We start from the raw sequence: 16,272 nt of genomic DNA, 5'->3' as shown, positions 1-16,272 counted from the left end.
TACAGACTCTGATGTAACTATATCTACTGTATAAATAAACAAAGACCACCCAAATGAGAAAAAAATACAGTCAATTTATTCAGAGCTTGCTGCAGCAAGGCAATCAGCCACCATCACTAGCATTCGGCAGAGATTCAAAGGCAGGCAGGAAAGGGTAAAGCTTTGCAATAAAAAACAGGAAAGGCTTCAAGTATGCTCTGATTAGAGGTTGTTGGCATGGAGAAGCTGGGCCAGCTAGAAAGGAGGCATCTTATGTGTTTGGTTTGGGAAGTATATCTGGATTTCTCTGGGTGATCCCAAATTGGAAACAGGGACAAAAAATAGGGAAGCTGGAAGTTATTGACCATATTCCAACCATTCTAAAATGTTTTCAGCGTTTTAGAATGGTTTGGCTTCCCAGGCAGGTCGCTGCAGAGGTTGTGTTTAGAAAAGTAATTGTTCTTGCAATACAAAGAGATTTTAGATTTTGTGTTTCCTACATGGGTATTCACAGTAATCTGTCTAGTGACAGGGAAACACATTTAATGGGAACTGCCCCCCAAGAATTTTGTAAGTTCTTGGCACTTACAAAAAAAAAAAGCTTCCTTGCCCTTATTATACTCAATATTCTAGGAAAGTAGAAAGGATAAAAGGATGACAAAATTGAAATTAGCCAAACTACTTATAAGAGACTAAATTGGTATATTTAGTCATATCACCAACAGGTTCAAGCTATTTTTCCACAACATAACTTTTCTCATCCATTGCTGAGATACTAAAGATTTCAAAGAAAGACTGTTTTTGAAGCTCATTGGAAAGAACATTACTGAATACCACTGAAAGCACACATTGGTCAAACTTCAAGTAACAACTTGGTCTTGTTTCAGAATTTCAAATATCCTGTTCTACTCGGAAATCTGAACATTTGGGTGATCTCAAGCTAAGCATATCCAGGCATCTTCCAGAAGTACATGACATCTTTCACAGATCTTCAGACAAACAGATGACTTCTTGCTGTAGACAGGTTCTTCCTAAGACTCACAGAACAAGGTCCAGATGACTGAAACCATAAATAAACTCATATCCCGTGTCCCATTTTTTAACCTGCATGCTCCTGTTTTTATTTTCCTAGCTATTTTCTTTATTTTCTCCCAGTTCAAGCTTCTAAACTGCTAACACACATTTGTTACTTTTAATTGATAACATTCCTTAATACTACTCTGTGCATCCCTAATCACTTCTTGGAATGAATCAACATCTAGCTACAATTCACTCATGATATGGCTAAATCACACAAACTAATTGTGTTTATAAACACTTTCCTTTGAGTAACACTTAGTGACTATTACTATCAGTCTCTGCTAATAAATCAGTTGGTTTCCTCAAAATATAAATCAACTACTACCCAAATTTTTAGATGGCAAACACCATAACAGGTCAGACAACCAAAACTCAAAAACTCATTATCAGATCACACTTAGGATGAAAACCAGAACACCTCGCACAGGAGGTAGCCTTCACAAACTTTTCCAATATTAGAGTTTAGAAAAAGACAAAGAAATAAATAGTCCACAAGTAGAAGCTGACTCATTTTTACAGATCCCACAATAAGGGCTAACTACTAACTTCAACTTAATTCTTGTACTATACATCTACTGTTTATCTACTTTTGATCTACTGCTGATTTCACTTTCTGATACCAAACCAATTTTTCTGAGTGGCACCACACCCCTGTGGCACAATTACACAATCCCATAGGGATATTTTGTCTGAAAGCAGGTCATTAAATTGCCCCCAATGACATGCATTAGAATTGCAGTACAAAAGCTCATTGAGTACTAGCTGCAAATTGGATGGTCATGTATTATCTCAGTAAACTCATGCCTGCCTTCCAGACAGCTCCTGACATCAACCTGGTTCTATTTGGCACATGAATTTTCCCTCATTAAAAAAATAGGCCGGGCACGGTGGCTCATGCCTATAATCCCAGCACTTTGGAAGGCCGAGGTGGGTGGATCACTTGAGGTCAAGAGTTCAAGACCAGCCTGGCCAACATGGTGAAACCCCATCTCTACTAAAAATACAAAAAGAAAAATTAGCTGGGCGTGGTAGTAGGTGCCTGTAATCCCAGCTACTCGGGAGGCTGAGGCAGGAGAATAGCTTGAACCCGGGAGGCGAAGGTTGCAGTGAGCCAAGATCGTGCCACTGCACTCCAGCCTGGGCTACACAGTGAGACTCCATCTCAAAAAAAAAAAAAAAGAGATGAGATGTTTAAATATAATTAAACTCAAGAAGGATAAAGACTGAGACTCAATTGGAGACTCAAAACTTCAACAACTGAGGGGAGATTCTATGCTTCCTTCTTCTGTCCTCAAGCATCTTAATTGTTTTATAGGCCTGAAAAATATGGTAAGTACTACACAATGGCTCAGAGATTGACGGAAGAGCTAGACAATGTCTCTGAGGCCATAGAGCTCCTCATCTGAGACATTTTGAGACTGGACAGGTTATGGTTCAAAACAAGATAGGCTTGTATATATTATTAGCCTCTCAAAGCACACATGTGCCATTTTAAGGAAAGACTTTGAACTTACATCTCTACAGACCATTTTGGAATCTTTAATATTACTATAAGGAATAGTAAACAAACAAATCAACAGTTTAGGTGATTTGGCTAACATACTCATATCTCATCCTGTGGGCTTTCTAGATTGGGAATGGGACCTGTTCTCTTGGTTTAATTTAGACTTGTTTTGTTCCAGGCTTAAAAGTGAATTACAAACTGTGCTGTATTCAAATGTGTGATCTCTACCTTAAATGCTGCCATGCATCCACTGTCTCATCAAATGATTCAACAAACAATTATGCAGCAGAAGCAACAAGAAAGAATAGCATTTGTTGAAACTGAAATGACTATCAATATGACAAAAGACATACAAACAAAAATGTATATCTGGATAGATCACCAAAATTATCAATCACAGAGCCTCAACCAGAGAATGATCGAAAGACAGTCTGAGAAATGCAAGTCAAACTAACAATCCTAACTATCAGAAGATTACCAATCCTGCAAAACAAGCAAGAACAAACCACAACATGGTCTGGAAAGAGAAGACCGCAAGTTTCAGAATTCAGATGAAAAGAGAAAGAAAAACACGTAATGCCCCGCTCTGTGCTCCCAAGCCAATTAAAAATGACTGCCTCCTCCCCATTTAGCCCAATTCATTCCCCATTTCCAAAAGACTACCCAGAGAAATCACCCAATTTATAATCCTAACACCAGATCTAGTCCTTTAAAAAAAAAAAAAAAAAAACCCTCTGTAACTTCCCTTTTGTGTACATTGTTGATGTTCTGCTCTTAATGAAGTTTTCCCTAGCTGGAGAGATTAATAATAGATGACTTTGTTTTTATATAAGCTTTCCTGATTATCTTTTTGAGGATTTTAATAGTTCCTGTTTAAGGCTAAGCCTCATGAGATCGCATCCCCTCTCTTCTATTCAAGAAAACCACTCCAGTATTCCTCCCTAATTTTCCTCCAATTCCTCTCCTCCCCAATCTATTGCTCCAGCTCCAATCTAGCTTTTCCAAAGCATTCTCTCTAAAACTGCTCTTTCCAAAGTCACCAATGCTTGTATATTTCAGAATTCAAAGGTTAATTGTTAGGTCACATTTTGCTTGACAGATCAGCATCATTTTACAAAGTTGGTAAATCCCTCTTCCTGGAAACAGTTTCTTTACATGGCTTCCAGGACATCATGGTCTTTTTACTTCCATCTACCTCACTGGCGCTCCAACCTCTTAACATCAGTAGTTCCCAAGTTTTAGTCTTGGACATCTCTTTTCTGTCTATACCCACTTCCTTAGTAATTTTTATCAGTCTTATAGTTTCATTTATTTGGGGAGGCGCAGAGAGAGCAAGTTTATTTGGTAAAAGCTGACCAAACATTATCCAAGAAAGACAAGATGGGAAAGGTGCTGTGACAAAAGAGCCTAGAAAGCCTTCAGGCTAGATACGAAGTCTCACACAGGGAAAGGCACGGGCTCTGGGGAGACTGGGAAGGTCCTTAGCCATTTGGCATCCCATGGACAAGCTCTTCACAGTTGATGCAACCATTGCTGTCCTTATGCCCTGCACTAGCATCTTTACTTCTTCTTCTATCATCTTCTCACCCAGTGTGACAAGGACTTGCTAGATTTCAGTGCCCATGATGGTGCCATTCCCCTTCTTGTCAAATACCCAAAGTCCTTCAACATAATCCTCATAGGCCCTGGTCCCTGTTCTTGGCCACAGCCTGCAACATGGGCAGGAAGTGCCCAAAGTCCAGCACCATCACATTCATCTCATCACTTTTGGGGATCTCCAGGACTTGCATCACCTCAGCATCGGTGGGGTTCTCACCCAGGACCCTCATCACATCCCCACACTGACTATACAGGATCTTACCATCACCTGTTCAGTCAAACAGCTAGAAAACCTCCTTGAATTCTGTGGTCTGGTCCTCAGTGAAGTCACACACCTTGACTGCTCAGCTCTGCAGCACCTTTTCCTACAGTAATGGCCCAGTCTTACAGTTTTAAATATCATATTTAGTCTAAATACTCCCAAATATTTACCTCCAGTTTAGATTTTTCCCTTCACTTCCAGTCTCACATATTTAACTGATCTAATCTAATCTATACATGGTTAGTTAACTATTAGTTAAACCTAATATATTACAAATCAATAATAAAATATAAAAATATATTAATAAAAATTAATATTTTAACTATTTTAAAATTAGTTAAATCTAATATATTAGATTTTATATATATATATATATATCTCAAACTTAGCATGTTCAAAAATGAACTCCAAATATTACCCCTAGATCAACTTGCTTCACCCACAGTCTCCCCCAAACATCCTGGTGACAAGCTGTGACCCAGCAATTTTTTGTGAAAAAAAAAAATCCTTGTCCTTATGGAGCATACATTCTAGTTTAGAACACAGGTTGCTAACAAATAAATAAAATAAAATATGCATGAATGATATCAGATAAGTGCTATGGGAAAAAATAAAGTAAAATTGTGAGTGCTGGAGTAACATTTTTAAATAGGGTACTTAGTGAAATACATTGAATGTGGATCCCTAAAACTTGAGCAGGCTCTAAGAATTCTCCTGAGGAATCTCAGGAATGCTGAAAATAGAGTGGGAAGGTGGCTGGGAGGTAGTACGTCTCTCCTAGAAATATGATTGATATGGAATAGTGAGAATACCATGATCAAGGGTGAGAAAGTGAGGATAGGGAATGTGTTTATGAAAAGGTATAATAATGTGTGACAAAAATGTGACTCCTGAGTCTGAGAAGGTGATGTTGGGAAAAAAAGGGCAAAAGAAGATGGGAAGGCAATGGATCTCCAGAGACACCCAGGACATGAATCTTGGAAGAAAATGATTTGGATTGGCAAATGCTCTTGTTGGGGATACTAAGAAGACCCAAAGCCTGTTGACTCACACAGCTAGGGACCTTGAAGTGAATGCTCCTGTCATGAGATGTTCTCCCATCCCTTTTTCTAGTTCCTTAGAAATATCCAGAAAATACTGAATTACAAAGACTTACTAAAAGAAATGAAATCCAAACTGTTGATACTTATTTGCATAAAAGTAATCCTTTATGCTGCATTCAATACAAGTTCATCTGAACATGATACTATGCTAATAAAATTTACTTCATCTCAGAAAAATGTAAATGCGATTAATGGTCTACTCTTCTTAACCTTTGCTGCACACTGGAATTATCTGGGGAGCTCTACAAGGCATAATTCTTGAGTCTCATATAAGAGATTCTGATTTAATTGCTTGGGCAAGACCTGGACAATAGGATATATTTTAATCTGTCAAGGTGATCCTCATGTGCAGTCAAAATTGAGAATCTGAAAGTAATTTTCACCATGAGGCTTGTAATATCTAACTTTTTCCCAGAATTTTATAGAATACTAATAAGAGGCTGTGAAAAAAAAACAACCCTTTAAAAACTCATCCTTACTAATTGTTTTATACTGATATATAAAAATACATTAACTTTTGTGTCTTAACCTTACATCTAGCTACCTTTATAAATTAGCTTATTTTCCAATAATTTTTAGGTTGCTGGGATTTTCTATGTAAACAATCATATTCTCTTAAAATAATGACAGTTTTGGTGATGGTTAATATTAAGCGTCAACTTGACTGGATTAAAGGATGTAAAATATTGTTTCTGGGTGTGTCTGCGAGGATGCTGCCAGAGGAGATTAACATTTGAGTCAGTGGACTGGGAGAGGAAGACCCACCCTCAATGTGGGTGGGCAGCATCCAATCGCTTGCGTGTCAGTAGAAAAAGCAGGCAGAAGAAGGTGGAATAAACTGGTTTGCTGAGTCTTCTGGCTTTCACCTTTCTCCCATGCTGGACGCTTCCTGCCCTTGAACATCAGACTCCAGGTTCTCTGGCCTTTGGACTCTTGGATTTACACCAGTGGTTTGCCAGGGGCTCTCCAGCCTTCAGCCACAGACTGAAGGCTGCACTGTCAGCTACCCTACTTTTGAGGCTTTGGGACTGGGACGGAGTCACTACTGGCTTCCTTGCTCTTCAGCTTGCAGATGGCCTATCATGGGGCTTCACCTTGTGATCCTCTGAGTCAATTCTTCTTAATTAACTCCCTTTCATATATACATATATCCTATTAGTTCTGTCCCTCTGGAGAACCGTGACTAATAGTTTTATTTCTTCTTTTCCTTCAATTTATTTTTCTAATCTTATTTCTGTCTATCACTACTAGTATAATGCTGAATAGCAAAGGTGATAGTTGGCATTTCTGTCTTGTTCCTCAGTGTAAAGGAACAGCTTCTACCATTCCTCACTTAGAATAATGTTTGTGATTTTTTTGTTATGCTTATCAACTTAAGGAAGCTCCTTTCCATTCTTGGTTTACTTAAAAAAAAGTTAACACAAAGGACTAGTGAATCTCATCAAATGTTTGTTTTGTATTTTTCAGACAAGTATGGTTTTTAATGATAGCTTTATTTGGATAAAACTCAGATACCATAAAACCCACCCTTTTAAAATATACAGTTCAGTGGGTTTTATGTATTAATAGAGTTACGCAATAATCACCACTATTTAATTTTAGAAAATTTTCATGACCCAAAAAGAAATGCTATACCCATAAGCATTAATTATCCATTCCTCTTATCCACCAGCCCCTAGCAACCGCTAATCTACTTTCTATCTCTATGGATTTGCCTGTTCTGGGCCTTTTATATAAGTGGAATGATATAATACATAGTCTTTTGTGACAGCATCTTTCACTTAGCATAATGTCTTCAAGGTTCATCTATGTACTTCATTCCTTTTTATGACTGGATAATATTCCATTGTATGGATATACCACCTTTTTTTTAGTCCATTCATCAGATGATGAACAGCTAGGTTGTTTCCACTTCTTGGCTGCTATGAATAACGTTGCCATGAATATTTGTGCACAAATTTTTGTATGGCTATGTATTTTCATTTCTCTTGGCTATATACCTATAAATGGAATTCCTGGCTTACAGGGAAACTCTGTATTTAACATTTTGAGGGACTGCCAAACTGTTTTCCACAGGGGCTCACTAGTTTATATTCCCACCAGTAATGAATGAGAATTCCAATCTCTCTAAATCTTCATCAGTATGCATTATTGTCTTTTTTCCTTTGGCCATCCTGGTGGTTGTGAAGTAGTACCTCATTGTGGTTTTGATTTGCATTTCCCTGATGATTAAGGTTGTTGACCATCTTTTCATGTGCTTATTGGCCATCTGGATATTTTCTTTGGAAAAATACCTATTAAAACCCTTTTGCCCTTTCTTACTTGTATTGTCTCTTTACTAGAGAGTTGTAAGAAGTCTTTATATATCTTGGATTCCAGTCCCTTATCAGATATATTATTTGCAAGTGTTTTCTACCATTCTATAATTCGTTCTTCACTTTCTTGATGGTGTCCTTTGAGGCACAAATGTTTTTAAAATTAATTAAGTCCAATTTATCTATTTTGTTGTTTTTGCTTATGCTTTTGGTGTCATATCTAAGAAATGATTACCAATGGTTACAAAGATTTACTCCTATAAGTTTTCTTGTTAAGAGTTGCCTAGGTTTGGCCGAGCGCAGTGACTCACGCCTGTAATCCCAGCACTTTGGGAGGCCGAGGCAGGTGGATCACGAGGTCAGGAGACTGAGACCATCCTGGTTAACACGGTGAAACCCTGTCTCTACTAAAAATACAAAAAATTAGCTGGGCGTGGTGGTGGGCACCTGTAATCCCAGCTACTCGGGAGGCTGAGGCAGGAGAATGGCGTGAACCCGGGAGGCGGAGCTTGCAGAGAGCCAAGATCGCGCCACTGCACTCCAGCCTGGGCAACAGGGCAAGACTCCATCTCAAAAAAAAAAAAAAAAAAAAAAAAAGAGTTGCTTACTTTTAGGTATTACACTTACGTCTATGATCCAAGTTCAGTCAATTTTTATATATGGTACGAAGTAAGAATCCAACATCAAGCCAGGCACAGTGGCTCACACCTGTAATCTTAGCATTTTGAAAGGATATCATGGGAGGGTCATTTGAGCTCAGGAGTTCAAAACCAACCTGAGTAACACAATGAGACCCCATCTCTACAAAAAAAAAAACAAAAAGGAAACAATTAGCCAGCCATGGTGACATGAACCTGTGGTCCCAGCTACTTGGGAGGGAGGATTGCTTCAGCCTAGGAGGTCAAGGCTGCAGTGAGCCATGACTGTGCCACCGTTCTCCAGCCTGGGCAACAGAGCAAGACCCTGACTCACAAAATAATAATAATAATAATAATAATAATAATAATAATAATAATAATCCAACTTCATTCTTTTGCATGTAAATATCCAGTTGATCCAGCACCATTTGGTGAAAAAACTTATTTTACCATTGAATTGTCTTGGCACCCTTGACTAAAATCATTTGACCATAAATGTGAAGGTTTAATTCTGGACTTTCAATTCTGTTTCAGTGATTCGTATGTTATCTTTATGCCAGTACCACAGTGTCTTGATTATTGCAGTTTTCTAGTAAGTTTTTGAAACTGAGAAGTGTGAGTTCTCAAAATTTTTTTCTTCTTATTCGAAATTGTTTTGGTTACTATAGCTCTCTTACAATACTATATACATTTTAGAACCAGCTTGTCAATTTCTGCAACAACAAAAAAAGCCAGCTGGGATTTACACAGGGATTGCATTGATCAATTTGGGGAGTATCGATATCTAAATATTACATCATTCCAATTCATGAACATCAGATATAGTTCCATTTATTTATGTCTTTTCTGATTTCTTTCAGCAATGCTATTTGGTTTTTTAGTGTTAAGTCTTGCACTTTTGTTAAATTTATTTCTAAGTATTTTATTCTTTTTAATGCTACTGTAAAGGGAAGTGTTTTCTTAATTTTATTTTTGAATTGTTCATTGCTAGTATACACGCATACAATTGATTTTTGTATACAGATCTTGTATTCTGCAAGTAATTTTTTTTTCTAAACCTTAGCATCCACCAGAGGAAATGTGTGAGTCTTTTGTTAGTTACTGAAGCCATTTATTACTTTTAATGGCTTTTTAGTGTAGGTTCCTTAGGATTTTCTATAAACAAGATCACATAATCTACAAGTTAAGAGAATTTTATTTCTTCCTTCCTAATCTACATAACTTTTATTTCTTTTTCTTGCCTAATCATCCTGGCCAGAATTTCCAGTACGATCTTGAATAGAAGTGGCAGAGCAGATATCCTTGCCTTGTTCCTGACCTTAGGGGAAAAGCATTAGTCTTTCACCATTAAGAATATGCATTTTGTAGATACCTCCTATCAGGTTACAAAAGTTCCCCTCTGTATTAGTCCATTCTCATGCTGCTATAAAGAACTGCCCAAGACTGGGTAATTTATAAAGAAAAGAGGTTTAATTAACTCACAGTTCCACAAGTCTGGGGTGGGCGGCCTCAGAAAACCTACAATCATGGCAGAAGGGGAAGCAAACATGTCCTTCTTTACATGGTAGCAAGAAGGAGAAGAATGAGAGCTGAGTAAAAGGGGAAGCCCCTTACAAAACCATCAAATCTCATGAGAACTTACTTAATATCACAAGAAGAGTGTATTAGTCCATTTTCATACTGCTATAAAGAAATACCTAAGACTGGGTAATTTATAAAGAAAAATAGGTTTAATGGACTTAACAGTTCCACATGGCTAGGGGGGGCTCAAAATCACGGCAGAAGGTGAAGGAGGAGCAAAGTCACATCTTACATGATGGCAGTCAAGAGTCGTGTGTAGAGGAACTGCCCTTTATAAAACCTTTCACTATCACAAGAATAGTATGTGAAAAACCCACCCTCCATGATTCAATTACCTCCCTCCAGGTCCCTCCCATGACATGTAGGGATTATCGGAGCTACAATTCAATATAAGATTTGGGTGGGGACACAGCCAAACCAAATCAAATAGCATGGGGGAAACTGCCGCCATGATTCAATTACCTCCCACCTGGTCCCTCCCACCACATGTGGGGATTATGGGAACTATAGTTAAGAGGAGATTTGGGTGGGGACACAGCAAAACCATATCACCTTTTATACCTGGTTTGTTGAATGGTTTTATCATAAAAGGGTGTTGTACCTTGTCAGATTTTTTTTACATCTATTGAGATGATCATATGAATGTGTGCCCTTTATTTTATTAATATAGTATATTGCATTAATTTTCAGATGTTGAAACCACCTTGACCAAATGCATTAATGCAAATAAAAACTCAAAAAAGCCTACAGGCCTTAGCCTACTATCCCTGCATTAAAAATTTTGGTTGAGGTGACCTCGGAGCATAACTCAACCTCTGAACAACCTAAACTAAGACCTCACTAGTGTAAGCGGGTTAACGCACATTGACCCAATAATTTAATCAATGGAATAAGTTACCCTAGGGATAACCACACAATCCTATTCTAGAGTCCATATTGACAATAGGGTTTACGACCTCAATGTTGGATCAGGACATCCTAATGGTACAGCCACTATTAAGGGTTCATTTGTTCAACAATTAAAGTCCTACATGATCTGAGTTCAGACCAAAGTAATGTGGGTTGGTTTCTATCTATTTAACATTTCTCCTACTACAAAAGAACAAGAGAGATAGGGCCCACTTCATAAAGTGCCCTCACCCCGTAGATGATGCTATCTCAATCTAACAAATCACCACACACCTTAACCAAGATCAGGGTTTGTTAAGATAGCAGAGCCCGGCAATTGCATAAAACTTAAAACTTTATAACTGGAGGTTCAACTCCTCTTCTTCTTTTTTTTTTTTTTGGAAACAGAGTCTCATTCTGTCGCCCAGGCTGGAGTGCAGTGACCTGATCTCCACTCACTGCAAGCTCCGCCTCCTGGGTTCACACCATTCTCCTGCCTCAGCCTCCCAAGTAGCTGGGACTACAGGCACCCATCACCACGCCCGGCTAATTTTTTGTATTTTTAGTAGAAAAGGGGTTTCACCGTGTTAGCCAAGATGGTCTCGATCTCCTGACCTAGTGATCCACCCACCTCGTCCTCCCAAAGTCCTGGGATTACAGGTGTGAGCCACCAGGCCCAGCCACCTCTTGTTAACAATATGCCTATAATTAACCTTCTCCTACTTATCATTCCAACTCTAATCGCTATAGCATTCCTTACAATCATTGAACGAAAAATCTTAGGCTATATACACCTACGCAAAGGACCTAACATTGTAGGTGCCTGCGGACTGCTTCAACCATTTGCTGACGCAATAAAACGTTTCATCCAAGAGCCCTTACAGACCTCAACATCCACATCTACTATCACCCTTTATATTATTGCTCCAACCCTGGCCCTTTCTATCGCTCTCCTCTGTGAAGTCCCCTCCCTATACCAAATCCCCTAATTAATTTTAATACAGGCCTCCTATTTATACTAGCCACATCAAGTCCAGCCGTCTACTCTATTCTATGATCAGGATGAGCATCTAATTCAAATTATGCACTAATCGATGCATTACGAGCTGTGGCCCAGACAATTTCATATGAGGTCACCCTAGCCATTATCCTCCTATCAGTCCTACTGATAAGTGGCTCATTTAATTTATATGCACTCATCACAATGCAAGAATCCCTCTGACTGCTTCTACCCTCATGGCCCCTAGCCATGATATGATTTATCTCCACATTAGCAGAAACTATCCGAGCCCCTTTTGATCTAACAGAAGAGTCAGAGTTAGTCTCAGGCTTCAACATTGAATATGCCACAGGTTCATTTGCTCTCTTCTTTATAGCAGAATATATGAATATTATCATAATAAATGCCCTAACTACTACTATTTTCCTAGGAGCACTGCACACTAGATATTCACCAGAACTCTATTCCACAAATTTCATTACCAAGACCCCCCTTTTAACCACCCTGCTTTTATGAATTCAAACAGCATACCCCCAATTCTGCTATGACCAACTCATATCTTCTACGAAAAAATTTCCTATCACTTACACTAGCATTTTGCATGTCATATATCTCAATGCCCGTCCTAATTTCCAGCATTCCACACCAAACATAGGAAATATGTCTGACAAAATAATTACTTTGATAGAGTAAACAATAGAAGTTAAAATCCTGTTATTTCTAGAACTATAGGAATTGAACCTACCCCTGAGAATTCAACATTCTTCATGCTACCTACTACACCACGTCCTAAAGTAAGGTCAGCTATATATGCTATCGGGCCCACACTCCAAAAATGTTGGTTATATCTTTTCTGTACTAATTAATCCATTAGCTCAGCTTATTATCTCACTATTTTCACAGGAACTCTTATCACAATGCTAGCTTCACACCGATTTCTCATCCGAACAGGCCTAGAAATAAACATACTAGCTCCTACCCCAATCTTAATTTAAAAAATAAATCTCTGCTCTACAGAAGCAGCCACCAAATATTTCCTTACACAAGCAACCACATCTATAATTCTCATAATAGGTATCCTTTCCAATAACCTGGCCTCTAGACAGTGGACAATAAACACTATTCATCAATCTTCATCCTTAATAATAATAACGGCACTAGTAATAAAACTAGGAATAGCCCGCTTTCACTTCTGAGTCCCAGAAGTAACTCAAGGAACATCTCTGATGTCTGGCATACTTCTCCTCACATGACAAAAACTAGCCCCTATCTCAATCATGTATCAAATTTTCCCATCAATAAACACGAACATCCTTCTATCTGTCACATTCCTATCCATTATAGTAGGCGGCTGAGGAGGACTTAATCAAACACAACTGCATAAAATCATAGCCTACTCCTGAATTACTCACCTAAATTGAATAGTAGAAGTAATAATTTGTAACCCAAACATTACCATTCTAAACCTGATTATTTAACAACTACCACATTTCTAGCACCCAACCTGAGTATAAGCACAACCTTGTCACTATCTCACACCTGAAACAAATTAACATGGTTAACACCTGTAATTCCACTAATTTTACTATCCCTAGGAGGCTTACCCCTATTAACAGGATTTCTGCTTAAAGGAACCATCATTCAAGAATTTACAAAAAACAATAGTCTTATTACCCCTACCATTATAGCTATCATAACCCTACTCAACCTGTACTTTTACACAGGCCTAATTTATTCCATCTCAGTAGCAATATTCCCCACATCTAATAATATGAAAATAAAATGACAATTCGAAAATACAAAAACCATATTTCTCTCCCCCCTACTTACCATCTTTTCTACCCTCCTTTTACCTATCTCTCCACTGATACTGACTATAACGTAGAAATTTAGGTTACATAAGACCAAGGACCTTCAAAGCCCTTAGTAAGTAAATTGTATTTAACTTCTGTAACTGACCTAAGGACTGCCAGACTCTATTCTGCATCAGTTGAATGCAAATCAACCACTTTAACTAAGCTAAACCCTTGCTAGATTGGTGGAATTCAAACCCACGAAAATTTAGTTAACAGCTAAACACCCTAATCAACTGGCTTCAATCTACTTCTCCCGCCATTGCGAGCAGAAAGGCAGGAGAAGCCCCCCTCCCCTGGCAGGATTGAAGCTGCTCCTTCGAATTTGCAATTCAACGTGACAAATCACCTCGGGGCTGGTAAAAAGAGGCCTTGACCTCTGTCTTTAGAGTTACAGTCTAATGCTTACTCAGCCATTTTACCTTTTTTTCCACTTATGTTCATCAATCGTTGATTGTTTTCAACTAACCATAAAGATACCGGAACATTCTACCTGCTATTGGGCGCATGAGCGGGGATAGTGGGCACCGCCCTAAGCCTTCTCATTCGAGCAGAATTAGGCCAATCAGGAACTCTGCTAGGAGATGATCAGATGTAGAACGTTATTGTTACCGTCCACGCATTCATCATAATCTTTATGGTAATACCAACGATAACTGGGGTTTGGCAACTGACTAGTCCCTCTGATAATTGGTGCACCCGATATGGTATGCCCCTGGATAAAAAATATAAGCTTCTGACTTCTCCCCTCCTCCCCTTTCCTACTCCTACTTGCATCATCAATAGCAGAAGACGGCGCGGGACCAGCTGAACAATAATACCCCGCCTTTAGCAGGAAGCCTAATAAATGCGGGAGCGTCTGTGCATCTAACCATTTTGTCAATCCACCTAGCAGGTGTTTCTTCTATTTTAGGGGCCATTAATTTTATTACCACAATAATCGGTATAAAACCCCCAGCCATATCCCAGTATCAAAGCACCCCTTTTCGTGTGATCAGTCCTCATTACGGCAATCCTTCTACTCCTTTCTCTCCCAGTCCTAGCCGCCAGCATTACCATACTATTAACTGACTGTAACCTCAACACTACTGTTTTTCGATCCTGCTGGTGCGGTTGACCCTATCTTATATCAACGTTTATTCTGATTCTTTGGTCACAAAGAATCAACAACCTTGTATTACTTGAGAAAATCCCACTTGTTTGCAGTATATGTTGCTGGATTCAGTTTGCTAGTATTCTGTTCAGGATTTTTGCATCTATATTCATAGGAGATATTGGTCTGTATTGCAATGTCTCTGGTTTTGTTATCAAGGTAAAACTGGCCTCATTGAATGAGTTGGAAAGCCTTCCTTCCTTTTCTATTTTTTGGAGGAGTTTACCAAAAATTGGTACTAATCCTGTAAATGTTTGGTGGAATTGACCAGTGAAGCCATCGGGTCCTGGACTTTTCTTTGAAGGAAATTTTTGTCTTTTAAATTAAAAATCCAGTATATTTTTGTAGGTCTATTCAGAACTTCTATTTCTTTTTGATTCAATTTTGGTAGTCTGTGAATCATATGGCTTTTATTCTTTATTATGTTCCTGGAGCAAATGGTGTTTATGTAGTCTTAATGGTAAGCTATCCCTGCTTTCCTGGGATAAACAAATTCATCATAATGTCTAATTGTTTCTACTAACTCTTGAATTCTGGTTTTAAATAATTTAATAACTTTTATTTTAAACATTTACTTCTATATTTATATGTTAAGCGGGCCTGTGCTTTTTATTTTTTGTTTATTTCTGTCTGGTTTTGGCATCAAAGTTATATTGACCTCAGAGTAAAGCTTAAAGAGTATCTGCCCTTTTTATTCCTATTCTCTGGAAGTGTTTGTTTAATATTAAGTTACAGTTTGGTAAAATTTCCTTGCAAAAATACCTAAGCTTGTTTTCTATGTGAAAATATTTTAACTACTACTGTTTAAATTTATTAAATTAAATAAGTAGCCAGATTCTTATTCCTAAATCAGTGTTGGTAAATTGTATTTTTCTAGAAATTTTCAATTTCATCTAAGTTTTCAAATTTACTGAAGCAAAGTTATGTATAGTATTTTTTAAATATTTTAATATTTTCTATCTGTAGCTAAGGACCATTCTGCATTCATATTATTTAGCATCTCTCTTTTATTCCTAATGTATTTTATCAGTAGTTTCTTAGTCTGCTCAGGATGCCATAACAAAATACCATGAACTGGGTAGCTTATAAGCAACATAAATATATTTCTCACCATTTTAGATGCTGCAAAGTCCAAGATCGAGGCACCAGCAAATTCGTCTGGTGAGGGCCCACTTCCTTGTGGATAGACAGCTATCTTTTCCCAAAGGGCAAAGGAGCTCTCTAGGGCCTCTTTTACAAGGTCACTGTATTAGTCTGTTTTCACACTGCTGATAAAGACATACCCAAGACTGGGCAATTTACAAAAGAAAGAGGTTT

At 38.1% G+C, this 16,272-nt stretch overlaps 1 pseudogene; it reads right to left on the bottom strand.

The window, feature by feature from the left end:
* Positions 1-979: 979 nt before the first annotated feature.
* Positions 980-14,807, bottom strand: LOC129398281 (myosin light polypeptide 6-like; annotated as a pseudogene).
* Positions 14,808-16,272: the final 1,465 nt, after the last annotated feature.

Source organism: Pan paniscus, chromosome 6 (genome assembly GCF_029289425.2).
Source record: "Pan paniscus chromosome 6, NHGRI_mPanPan1-v2.0_pri, whole genome shotgun sequence".
Lineage (NCBI taxonomy): Eukaryota > Metazoa > Chordata > Mammalia > Primates > Hominidae > Pan > Pan paniscus.
This window is presented reverse-complemented; position numbering and strand designations above follow the sequence as displayed.